Raw genomic sequence first — 10653 nt, 5'->3', positions numbered from 1 at the left:
TACCATATTAATGGAGGTGGGTAGGCAGGAAGAAAAAGGCACTTATTAGCAGCTTGTTATATCCTCCTGATCACCTTTATCCATTGCCAGCCATGTTCCCCCTGCCCTGCATGGAGAAGACTGTGCTTACCAAGATCTAGGTACAGCAAGGAGGATGGTGTGGATGGACAGAAAACATCGAGAGACAGAGTCACATGTAAGAAGCCAATATCCTCTTACCCTCAGCACTGCCTCTTAATGGGCCACAGAGCCCTGGGTTGATGGCACCCAGAAAAGCAAAATAGATATTGCTATTTTTCTTCCTTCTCAGAAAACTGGAAGACGATCTACACTTTCCAAAGTTCAGTTAATTCAGGAACAAATACATATTGACACTTCTGTGTTCCAAACTCTAGAGAATCAATGATGAACAAGAGGGTTGTTTTGTTTTGTTTTGTTTTGTTTTGTTAATTATTGCATGGGGGCTTGTAGAAGAGAAAGATACAAAAAACACAAGGGAAAGTACATGGTGCCATTAGAGTACATAGGAAGGGTACCCAGTCTACCCTTGGGTGGTGGTGGGGTTGGGGATCATGGCAGGCTTCCATGAGAAAGATGGTTCCATCTAATGATATACCATCTAATGATATGTGACACTTTGTTTCCTTTAAACCCCAGGGCATAGGTTCAGGGGTTAAGGGAGGAGATATCTGGCTACACAGGAAAAAGAGCAGTGGTATGGAGGCCAGATCTACTACAACCCAAGTAAAGTCAGCTTTCCCAGTCATTGGTGTGGTCTCCTTCTAGGGCACCTTATGAATAACAACAAACATGTTGTTTCCAAGGCCAGGGTTCAGTGCCAGGTTAATCTAATCCCTAAGTCTTGAAATAACAGGAAGCACAAAGCAGACCTGACCCCAACTGGCCCTGCTGCTTTGTTGAAAGCCAATCACCTGCTGCTTTGCTAGCCAATCACCAGCTCCCAGAGCTGGAGGCCATGCCAGAAAAAATGTGGGTCCCAGGAGCAAGGTGTTGAAGTTGAAGGCAGAATTCATCCACATCTAGCCCCAGACAGGAGGTTGCAAAAGGGAATTCTGAAATATGAAATATGTAATGCAACCAACGCTGGCATCTTAACCAGATGGGAGGGAGATGGAGGGATGGATGCATGGATGCATGGATGTGTGGATGGATGATTAGAAGAAAGAGTAGAGGGAGGAGCAGAATGTGCAGCAGAAAGCCTCTGGGGTAGAAGGGAAAACTAGTGTCATATGGCCAACCAGTCGGGAAATGCCTCTGGTTAGAAATAAGCCAACTACACCTCCCTGGAGTTGACCACATGACATTTTTCTCTAGTTTTCGGCCAAAACCAAGTTTGTGCCATCAGTGCTGAAAGGCTTAAAATTCAAAGGAAACATTTCCACCGCTGCGGGTAGTGTCTGGGGAAGTCCGTGTTAGTTAGCTCTACCCTGACCTGAAGGATGATCACTTACTTTCAGGACAGGGACTAAGAGAGAGTTGTCACCAGGAAAGATTAAAAATGAGACCAAAGCAACCACGACCACAACAAAAAGAGAGAGAGAGAGAGATAAAGAGAGACTTAGAAAATGAACACCTACTTGCTTTCGGATGAACAAGTTGAGTCAAAGTGGTGTTGAGGTGATAGATCCTATATTATATGTAGCCAAGAACCCCCCAGAACTAAACAAATACAGTGGTTTTCCTTTCCCCCCAAAAATATGATTGTTGCAGCCTCTACTGGTGGGGAGAAGGTGAGAAACACATTCTAAAATGCATAAAGATTTACTTAATGTATATAATTCAATTGACTGTTTTGTCTTGTCTCTTTTGTGTTTTGTTCTATTTTGTTTCGAATTTACTTCTGTTGAGCCAGCCTGAGTTGCAGTGGTGAAGCAGCAAGAGATGGTTTTCTTACTTCAGGAAAATGCCACCTTTCTTCCTCACCCCTTCCCTTTGCAGTCAGTCGCCTCCCACCCCCCACCTGTTCCTCTCTGTCTGTACATCTGCACTACCCTCAGCATCCAGGGCTCCTCATGCCAAGGCTTTGACAAGCATCCTTTGTATTATTGTGCACTACAGCCCTGTGGAGAGGCCAGCCAAAGTATCATTTTTGCCATTTTACAGATGCGAACACTGAGAACAAAGAAGTATAATGACTTGTACTGTAGTAAATGGCAGAGTTCTAATAAGAACCCAGGCCTTTCAACCCAAGTCTCAGACTTTCTTCAAGCAGATCATACTGGATAAGTGAAGTTAATTATATGTCAAACCAAATTTGTGCTCACACAAATTTGTATGAGCTATATCATGGGTAGCTATATCACGGATCCCTAAAAGTGATGCTTCTGAACTAACAGCTATGCATGATACATCCTCAGTTGGTTAAAATATTCCTCTTACATATATGACATCAAAAACACCAGTCACTTAGAGAAATGGCTGAACTATAATGTCTCTTATTTAAGAATATTTTTTAGTGGTGCCTGGGTCACTCAGTCACTTAAGCGTCCAACTCTTGGTTGTGGCTCAGGTCATGATCTCACAGCTTCATGGGTTTAAGCCCCATGTTGGGCTCTGCCGCTGGCAGTGTGGAGCCTGCTTGGGATTCTCTCTCCCTCTCTCTCTGCCCCTCCCGCACCTGCACTCTCTCTGTCTCTCTCAAAATAAATAAATAAACTTAAAAAAAAAAAAGAATATTTTTTGAGTACTGTAGTGGATGCTATGGCATTACCACCCAGATCCCTGCATCCAGAATTAAATAAAGCACACTCATTATTCCCTTAGCTTTGGAGAGTTTGGGCAGCAGCTGACAACTCTAGGTGAGTTATTTCCTGGGAACTGCCCTCTGGCCCGTGAAAGCTGCCTTTCTTGAGGCCTCCACTGGGAGAGCCAACCTTCATCCCATGACTAGCAGATGAGTAATGAAAGCCCACTTCGCTTGCCTCAAGAGGGCAGGGGTCATTCCAGCTTTAGAGTTACCCAAGGTATTGATGGGATCTCATGAGGTTTTCCATTTCGACTCTTTCCTCTACCCATCCTACTGCCTTCATTCCCTCTCAGGTGTGAGAATATCCCCGCACACAAATCCCTGTCTCATGTAGATGTTTTCCTGTGGAATTCTATCAAAGACAAGCACAGTGAGATAGGCACTGTAAGCTGCCTTTAAAGAAGTTGGCCTGGTGGGGGAGGCAAAGAAGCAAAGGAGTAATCACAGTATAGGATGGCATGTCTACAGTGGAGCTATAAACCCCAGGGGGGAGCTGGGATGGCAGGGTGTAAATTCCAGTCACAGAAAATAGTGTATCCCTTGATAGTCTTTTGTTATAAAATGTAGATGTCCTTGGTTCCTCTCTCATAACACTGATTTCAATGGCCAAGAAGGCTGTGATGATCCATTCGGGTATGAGAAGAAAAGGCCAAAGGACTAGCTCAACCAAGATTGTGACGTTTACATTTCGGAGAAATGAGGATTTTTTTTTTCTGCCCTTTTCCTTGAGATATCTTTCTACTGGTTAAGGATAGCCTAACTTCTAAAATTCAACATGTTTTATCTAAAGATTTGCAGCAGGTAATTCATAAATGTTTTTGTAGTGACTGATTTGTAACCCTGAGATTAAGACTTTTTCTGGGAATGCTGCAAAACAGTGACTTTGCAGAAATAATCAAATGTGTAATCATGAATGTAGAGTTCATCTGCTCCTCAATCTATAATGACTAGATAAATTAGAATTCCAGCATGCCCCTGTAGTGGATGTGTGTGGAGCATGATGGATGGGGGGTACAGTGTCAGGGCTCAGGGGCTCCTCAACTCCAAGGACTAAGTGATATTTAAACCCATCCTCAAATGGCCTCACATGGCTAAAATTACTTTGGGCCTGGCTTCTCCAATCTCTGGAAGCCATGTTTTATTAACTTAATCCCTAGGCTCTATTGGTTGGTTGATAGCTGTTCATTATAATCCCCCAACTCCTCTAAAATAGATAATGATATATAGGTAGATGATGATGATGAGATGATAGATAGATAGATAAAATAAAAGCTGAAGTTGATCTTTAAAGCAGCCCCTGGGGAAGACCAAGCAGCCCCAGAGTCCTTTCTCTTTAGCCCACCCATATTGGGGGTTTCTCCAGCCAGGAACTTCCTATGAGGAAGAGGAGGAGAAAAGACTATCAGAGGCCAAAATCCTCAGTCATTCAGAGAAGACATGAAAGATAGTATCGGCCACTGGTGTTTAGATTGCACTTTATCAGCCCTTAGAGAATCTCAAAGGTCCCTGGGACACTTTGTCATCATGGAGGGATTTTCTTAAGGTAGGGGTTTCCCCAAGAGTCTCTGACAAGTTTCCCTGTCTGTAGTTGCCCAGAGCCCTCTGTCTCACTGTCCAAATGACCGGATTTTGTTGATCATCGGATGTGTGATGCTACACATATTAACTGAGATATAAATAACTGGAATTTTTTTTGGCCCTCTGCTTTCTTTTGGGGTGGAGATAAGTTTGCTGCAACCTTCAAAGTGAACAAAAGTAACATAAATTCCAGTGTCCTGGGACAAGTAAACTGTCAATCCAAACTGTTATAATTCTCACAACCAGTCTCTAAAATATTTTTACTATTAATCTATCCTATTTAAGGAGAGGCAGCATGGTATATTGGAGGAGTATATCTGACTTCAAATCCCAGGTCTACCAGTTAGAGTTAATGTCACATTGAGCAAGTTACTTAGGCCCCTAAGCCTCAGGTGTGTCTATCAGTAAAGTGGGTGTTCTAACGACATGTCATTGCAGTTCTTATGAAGAGGAAAGGAATTGTTAGTGAAACACAGGACTTGTGTGCTTACCAAATGGTAGCCATTCTTTTGTATTTTTTTTTTTTAATATTAAACATGCGATGCTAGTTTCTGCTGTGCTTCTGGGTTGTTTTTTTTTTATGTTTATTTATTTTGAGAGAGAGAAAAAGTATGAGCAGAGGAGAGGCAGAGAGAAAGAGAGAGAGAGAGAGAGAGAATCCCCAGCAGTCTCCCCCTCAGCATGGAGCCCAATGAGAGGCTTGATCTCACAACCTTGAGATCATGACCTGAGCCAAAATCAAGCATCAGACACTTAACCAACTGAGCCACCCAGGCGCCCCTCATGACCATTCTTGGTATAGTTTTACCCACTATAAATACTCACTACAAAAATTCACTGTCATTAAAGACAAAAAAAAAAAAGAGTTTCATTTAATTTCTTGATGCCTAAGTATCTTTATGCATAAAAAAAATACTATAGGACTGGCTGAATTCTGCAGTTTCTTTCAACTCAGACTTTCTACAGTTCAGTTATAACTAACATGAATGAAACAGATAGAGAAACCATTATTTTTTTAAGTTTCTTTTTTTTAATGTTTTATTTATTTTTGAGAGAGAGAGCAAGCACAAGCGGGGGCAGGGGCAGAGAGAGAGGGCAACAGAGGATCTGAAGCAGGCCCCTTGCTGACAGCAGAGAACCTGATGCCAGGCTTGAACCTGCGAGCTGCGAGATCTTTACATGAGCTGAAGTTAAACACTTAATCGACTGAGCCACCCAGGCACCCGAAACTATTATTTTTATATAGAACTTTAACAAATGTGTTCGATAGAAAATTAGATGAATCAGAACACCACATTTCCTAGCATTTTGACTAATTAAAATGTGACAGTTGTTGTTTTTAAAGCATTTCAGATTAAAAGGAATAACAAGAACATTCAAGAGTCTATAACATAAAATTCCATTCCCTGTACCACAAATGTCATTATAGCCCTTACCTGAAAAACCGGGTAGTAATGTAATTAATTCTTTGAATTGTTGTGATGATTCAGGTTTTAAAGAAATGCAAATCATTAAGCCTAATTGCCTGGCACATAATAAGAGCAAAACAAGAGCAGCTATTTGTATTAGCTGGTATAACAAAAGCATTTCCAAACACTCCTGGATCTCTGCAGGAATGGCTCCTCCACTCACTGATTCATTCATTCAACCAATATCTACCGAACACACATTGTTTACAAGGCACTGGTCTAGTCACTGGCAATGGGGACGCGAGGGTGAAGAGAGGGCTCTCTCTGAGCCCATCTCCTTTGAGAATCTTTCTCTGACCACTCGAGCCTGGGTCACACCCCATCCAACACACCACCCTGTCACCCCTGCAGGTCACTACGATTTGATTCAGAAGTGCTTATCACTACCCAAAATTATCTTTTTCATGTATTTGTTGACTCACTTATTTTCAGTTCGCTCACTCCAGCCCAACCCCCCCCAGGACACACATTCCACGGAGGCAGGAACTGTGTCTTCTCACTTACCACTGTATTCCCTGCACGGTACAGGCTTAGGCTGACTCAGGGCTCACATAATTCAACCTCACTTTCATAGCAAAACTCCAGAGAAGAAAATCATCAGAAAAATTCATTTGCTTTTCTTTGTTGGTTATGTTGATGTGTGGAATTAATGAAAGAAAAGCTGAAAAGAGGTGAGATCATTTAATTCACAGAAGCAAACACCCATGAACAACGGCCTTCAATTATCTGGAAGTCTGGGTTCTAATGCTGTGAGACTGTGTGCAACACAGCCTCCCCAACCACATCCTGATCTATAAAATAGAAAGGACGATGTCCTCTCTGACAAACCCGCTTGTAGAGCCATCATAGGGCAAAAACATACAAATACACAAATGTAGCTGCCATTCAGACCCTATTCCTTACCACATTCTTCACACGCATCTGCCCAGCTGGATCTTACACAAGCGAGCCTTTGAAGTACAGAAGAGCAGGGATCATTTTCATTCTGTTTTCCAGAAAAGGATACTGATACGTACAGAGTTCTTCGGACTGTGGTAAGAAAAGAGCAAGGAGAGAAGGGGGAAGGAGGAAGCAAAGGGTCAAGCAGCATATTTGCAAGATGCTATTGTTCATCCACACTCACTTTCATCATTTCCTGTGACCCTCTCAGTCACCCTAGTCCCACTTTATAAATGAGGAAACTGAAGTCCAGAGAGTTTAAGGGAATGGCTTTCCCACAGGGAGCCTACTGGTAAATGGAGACAACAGGCTCCACCCATTTCAAACCCCACACACTTCATTTTCACCCTGTTGCTTCCAAGAAATGATCAAGGGCAAGAAATTTGGGAGGAGACAAACATGCTATGAAAAAGAAAATTTTTAATTACTCAATAATTTTTTAAATAAAGGAGAATTATCAACTCTTTATTTTTTTTCCCAGTTGAACTTTGGGGGGAAATGTATGTGGAGCAACATGAGGTTCGCCACGGGGAAGACTTTAATAACAGATACAGTGTTTTCGTCACTAATGAGCTAATGAAAGATACCTTTGGAATAGGGTTCCAAGATGTGTGTAAACCCTGACACCAGGGCGCCTGGATGGCTTAGTTGGTTGAGTGTCCAACTTCAGCTCAGGTCAGGATCTCGCAGTTTGTGGGTTCCAGCCCCGCGTTGGGCTCTGTGCTGACAGCTCAGAGCCTGGAGCCTGCTTCGGATTCTATGTCTCCCTCTCTCTGCCCCTCCCCTGCTCACGCTCTGTCTCTTTCTCTCAAAACTAAATAAACATACATACATACATACATACATACATAAAAATTCTGACATCAAACCTTTCATCATTCTAGGAGGATTTGAATGAGAGTCTATGTGAAGACAAAGATGTTAACTTAAAGTTTCTAGTTATGATCTTTGATCTTTATAAAACAGAACTGTCTTTTTAAATTATAAAAGGATACATTTTTACACACTTTTAAAAATTCAGAAGTGAATAATATAGACAGTACCCCCACAAACTCGCCTCATAATCCAGAGACAATCATCATTAACAGCTTGACATAGTTACTGTCTACACTGTATTTGTTTATGCACGCATAAACTTTTACCTGCTTGTGACCATTCTGTACATACTGTTCTCTAACCATTTTTTCTCACTCTTTATGATAGACAGTGTCTCAAGTCAATAAGATAGATCTACCTTTTTCTTTTCAATAGCTACGTAGTGGATATACCATAAGTATTATTTCCTTTGTCTTTGTTTAGGAATTTAATACAATCTTTTCAGAGACGGAACATATTGTTCCACCAGTTTTTTTTTTTTTTCATTCTCCTGTCCAGTTTGAAGTTCCCACACAGTTTTAGTAGGTCCTACTATATAGGTGTGAAAACAGTCATTTCTTTCTTTCCCAGAAGCTTTGGCCACTTGGTCCACTAATTCCGTGTATGTAAGAAATACTGACCAAAAAAATAAGCATTCATTTCTAGAACAAAAAAGGTCTTCAGGTAAAGGTTACGGAGTCTTCTGCTTCATACAGAACTTGTGAAAAATAAAATCTTTATTGCATGAGGCTCAAAGTCAATATCCCATGGCCGGAGAAGTGACCACAATCTCACATCGTGGAAGTACTTAGAATGCTTATAAACCACGTAAAGGACTTTGGACTTCATCCTGGAGGCAGTAGGAGTCGGTGGGATATGGATGTGTTCTTTAACTGGAGGACAGCATGATCAGATAAATGATACAGAAAGATCTCGTGGGCTGAAGATAACGATTTAAAATGAGGAAAACCCAAGGGTGAGAAGACCCAGTTGCTCATGAATGAAAAGTTTCTTTTAAAGATTTAAGTATTATACTTTATTAATACTTTATTTTTCTAAAGCTACTGCTCTATATACTTTATTAAGGTATTAAGTATCGTTGGGGAAAATTGACTCTAAGCCTGGGTATAATCACGCTGACAGAACTATAAATACAAACTCTGACCTTACCTTCACCTTCTAAAATGTCCCTTGCTCTTGGTAAATTGCCAAAGAACTGACTTTCACTTCCAAGCTTCTATTCCTTACCACATGAACCTCTCTCTCTAGAGGACTACTCAAGGATCCTCCCAACATGAGAGCTACTCCCTCCACAGCAAGAGAAAGGGCAAGGAGGAAGCCTAATTAGCCTTATGACCTAATCTCAGAAGTCACACAATGTCACATCCACCACATGTATTTCATTAGAAGTAAGTCATTTAGTCCTAATCACACTTAAGGGGAGAGGAACTAAGTATCATCTCTTGAAGAGGGGAGGGTCAGAGAATTCATTGACATATTTTAAAACCACCACAGGAGTCCAGTTTCAAATCCAGACGGATGCCCATGAGAACCAAAGCCTGAGGGGACTGTGAGACATAATTCTCCAGGAATTGATGAAAGCAAAAGGAAATTCTTCGGACTTCTACAGACCTTAGAAGTGGGTGGTTTAGTTTATCTAGACAGCTGAGGCGTGGGGAGGCCAGATGATATTTTAGTAATACTATGAACCTCCACATATTATCAGCTCTGTTAATGAGAGCATAACATCTAACTCTTTCCTGTCATTCCTCGTGAACTATGAGAACATCTCAAGTATTTCATCATTTCTATGTATTCCAAATTTTAACTCCAACCAAGAAAATTTAGCACAAACATTAGTGTTCAGGGAGTGTGTTCTTCTCTTCTGGAGCAGGATTAGACATATTTCATTTGGAGAATGTGAACCTTAAAACAAGCCTTCAAGTACCTGGATACTCTTTTCTGTTCAGGCTTCTGTGAAAGACAACTTTAGCTCATGTGTGTTTGTGTGCTAGAAATTAGATTGAGAAATTACATTCTTAAACCAGGTTATTGAGCCAGTCGGACACTGTAGGGTACAGGCAGGAATAAACTTTACTTTTTATCACCACTGTCCCCCTTTGAATCCTGCATAATTAATTCATTTACCCTCCCCTAAATGAAATCTCAAGCAGACCTCATAGTTTTTCCAATCACTCTCAAACAGTAAAATACTACTATATTTTATCTGGCCTAAAATGAGCATACCTTTCCATTTTAACATCTCCTCTCTGAGTCTTAATGTCATCGTATAATCACAATTGGAGGGGTTGTTTTTTTTCCTTTCTTAGTTGTATATGAAATAATGGAGCATCTTATCATCAATAGCATCTTAGAGTCAATGAAACATAGTATCTCTTCTTCTACTATTAAAAAAATCTATTTAAGAATAGTAACCAAAATTCTATTCTCATCAAATTTAAAACTTCTTCCTTCTGGGGGCTCTGGCCTACTGCAGGCTTGGAAGCTGGTAATGAAAAACAAAAGGGGGGTGCTTAGATTCGTATCTACCTCTTATTCTACCGTCTCCTTCACTCCCTAGCTGAGGCCTTGGGACCTCTCAGGGATTGGAATAAAGTGAGTGAAAAGAAGTCAGGGTAAATAAAAGTACAGTTACAGTACAGCTAGTTATACTCTGACAGAGATAACCTCTCTGTGAGGGATGTTCTAAATGTCAATTCTTTCTTTCTTGGAGTGGTTTTGTGGCTTTTTCAGAGACAACTTCCATCACTGGAAATCTCTCGCCTACGGTTCCTTTGACGTACACCATGCCTCCTCCAGCTGGCCACTTACAACTTCCTCTTTAGCCACTGGTTTTTTATAGCCCACCCCTCCATTGGGTCAGTCCCTTTGTGTGGAGTCCCATTCGGAACAACCCAGTAGGATTCCCTCCTGTGGGGCCTCACGGGTTCATGGGGAGTTCAAGCATCCCTTGTCACACCAGCGGCTAGAAGTTGTGGTGGATTCCAGGAGGGCCACCTTCCCTTGTTCTGCTACAAGTCAGTG

The sequence above is a fragment of the Panthera pardus genome, unplaced genomic scaffold (assembly GCF_024362965.1).
Source record: "Panthera pardus isolate Hobbes unplaced genomic scaffold, ASM2436296v1 HiC_scaffold_21, whole genome shotgun sequence".
NCBI lineage: Eukaryota > Metazoa > Chordata > Mammalia > Carnivora > Felidae > Panthera > Panthera pardus.
Note: the sequence above shows the minus strand (reverse complement) of the source record.